General features: G+C 35.3%; 1 long non-coding RNA gene across 1 annotated transcript in view; it reads left to right on the top strand.

Moving 5' to 3' along the window:
- The first annotated feature begins 1443 nt into the window (after positions 1 to 1443).
- Positions 1444 to 3053, top strand: part of LOC106874634 (uncharacterized) — a 51771-nt gene continuing 50161 nt past the window's right edge. Inside the window, exon 1 of the long non-coding RNA XR_001410027.2 lies at positions 1444 to 1840. This is a non-coding gene — a long non-coding RNA (uncharacterized LOC106874634). The remainder of the gene's footprint in view (positions 1841 to 3053) is intronic.

The raw sequence follows: 3053 nt of genomic DNA, 5'->3' as shown, positions 1-3053 counted from the left end.
ATAAATATATATATATATATATATATGTTGTTTTCACTGTCCATTTTTTCCTGTCTTGGTTTGTGTTTGCCACCTTGGAATCCTCTGTGTAGTTGGTTGATCCACTACTCAGGAAGAGACTATTCTAGAGTACGCTGTCTGGTCTTCGAAACGTCTAGATAGAATAGAGACAGCTGATGAAGGGATATTCCAAGGGGCTTTCCGTTTTCCTATGTGTTCGTTCCGTTGTCTGTAGTTTATTGTTCTAACGTCCTGTACCCTGATATGCATGTATATACACATGTAGATGTAAGTATGTACATATATGTGTGTATACATGTATATATATTCTTTGTATTATTATATATATATATATACATACATGTATATATATATATACACACACACACACACACATATGTATGTATGTATGTATGTATGTGTTTCTGTGGGTGTGTGCATGCATGTGTGCATGCGTGTGTGTGCATGTGCGCGCGCGCATGTTTCATGTCTTCATTTGTCTCTCTCCCACCACCACTTGACAACACGTGTTGACACATTTAAGTCCCTGTAACTTAGCGGTTCAGCAAAATGACTGATAGAAGAAGTATCACGCTTCAAAAAATAAACAAAAAAAAAAAACCAAATAAAAAACAATAGACAAATAAAAAGAGTAAGAAGTACGGTAGTTGATTCGTTTTGACAAAAATTCGTAACGGAGTGGCCCAGAATAGCTGCAGTCCAATAACTGAAACAAATAATAAAAGATAGAAATAATTAATCAAGGAAATTTTAATTATGATTTCATCTTTATTGATGAGAGCAAATTGTAATTTAAATAACTGTGGTCAAAAACACAGGGAGATAACCCAAAAGTTTTAATTAATTAAAAGTAATGATATGCGAAATGGGAGAGAGTCTTATTGTTACTAGTATGGAGACTTATAGATGAAGGATGTTAACAGCTGCGAGAAAACCGAAATCGGAAGGCTTTTGGAATAAGGTCTCTTGTTATATTTGTTCTGCCCTAAAGTAAACATACTCCCTTGCCACTTTTGCCGTGGGAAATACAGTGGATCAGTAGCTGGCATGTTTGGAAACTATAACTAATAGCGCGATCGTTCTCTAATCCAGGGGTTTTCAAACTGTGGTCTGCGGACCACAGGGGGTCCGCAAGGACAAGACAGGGTGTCCGTGGACAACAAATACTTTTTATGGGCAATTTGATTTTATATATGTTTTTTAATCGAAATCTTTTAATTGACAATAAACCTATTTGTTAAATACTGTTAAATAAATAAATGTAAAAATATGTTATTTTAAGCAAATATGTATAAATTTCATAAGCGTTTATAAGGGGGTCTCTAAGGTAAAGCCTGAAATATAAAGGGGTCCGCAAGTCAAAAAGTTTGAAAACCCCTGCTCTAACCGCATTATAAATTCTGAAAAAATTACAATAGATAAGTAAACATTGAGCACATAATGTATTTGTGTTTTGAGCATGGTCAAAAGTTATGATTGGCTACCGGTGCTGCCACTAATGAAGCAACGGCGGATTTAACTTCCACCAAAGGGGAAGAACCAATAAAAAACTCGGTGATGTCAAACGGTGCAGGCATCAGCGGTTGCCTGTAACAGCGGCTTTCGCTGTTCTCATACGGACACATTATTGTTTTTTTTTTTTGTATATACAGGCCTGCACTTGTAAATGTTTATTCGCTGTTAACCGTAATTAGAGAACAAGCGGGCGTTTAAGCTTCATACACAGAGTCGTGTAGTCTGGCTATCAATACATAAAATGGAGGACTCGCCGAGTCCTCAAGATACTCTCTCGCAAATCTGGATGCTATACACGGCCAAGGTGAGTACAATTACCATTAGGTTTATATATTTGTTATCCCATCTAAATTGTTTCGTTATTTGGCTGATGGATTGTTCTCTTGTGTTTATCGCGTTTGTAACACATGTCTAGGGGTGGTTATTTATCGTTAATGTCCTTCAGCTTTTGGTCATCGTTCAGCATTAACTTGGGCTTAATGGTCCATAAACACAGAAACACGTTTCCTTTGAAGGACTCCGCTGCTATGAGGGAGCCTCTACGTGGTTACTCGACATGCTAGAAATAGCGACCATCTCTCCCTCAAAGCACAGTTTTTTGTTTTTTTTCAAAAAAGGAAGGACACATTGAATATTAGAGAGAAAAACGAGATGATCAGGTTTTTTTTTTAACACCTTTGACTAAAGGTTTACTTAATTGGGGCTGAAATAACTCTTTCCTCTTCAACCATCACAAGACAACTGTCATATAAACACGCACACGCTGTTGAGATGCAATTATATTATTTTATTCTTATTAATGTTCAACATAAAACCAGCTGTCATTTATTTCTACTATGATTACGTTTATTATTATTATTATTATGCAAAAACTAATTAGCTACCAAACTTCTTGTCCTAACTTCTCACGCCTTATCGACGGCCACACGTTTCTGCTTTCGCTATATCTTTTTCCTTCAATTCTATCGACTGTTGCTGCTCCTTATTTATATTCACAACAACTCTTGAGTAATTATTTCACTTGTTCAATAATATAATTAATTTTGTAGACCGATTGTTGTGTATCCGGGTGGGTGGGCGATCGTGCATACACACACACATCAATATAATTCTTTCGTGAGGTGAAAAAACTACCCAAAAACATTCAGTTTTCTTTTCTATTCACACACACACACTCAGATTGAAAGAAAAGTATTTAATATGTCAAGGATAGTAAGTTACAGCTTTTACTAGAGAGAAATTTGCACGTGTAACAATCACTTGGTAAAGTTCTCACACCTTTATTGCTCTTAGGAGGGTATGTAATCATTGTATTTTTATGACAGCGATAGGAATAAAACACTTCTCGTAGTCATATCTACCTTTCTCTCTGCGTGTACGTATTCTCTACCTATTACTCAATCTTTTTTCCCCTCATGCAACCCACTTTCTTTGCGTATATATATATATATACATACATATATATATATATATATATGCCGTATATATATATATATATATATATATATATATATATA

The sequence above is a fragment of the Octopus bimaculoides genome, chromosome 8 (genome assembly GCF_001194135.2).
Source record: "Octopus bimaculoides isolate UCB-OBI-ISO-001 chromosome 8, ASM119413v2, whole genome shotgun sequence".
NCBI classification, from domain to species: domain Eukaryota; kingdom Metazoa; phylum Mollusca; class Cephalopoda; order Octopoda; family Octopodidae; genus Octopus; species Octopus bimaculoides.
Note: the sequence above shows the minus strand (reverse complement) of the source record. Positions and strands in the feature narration are given on the sequence as shown.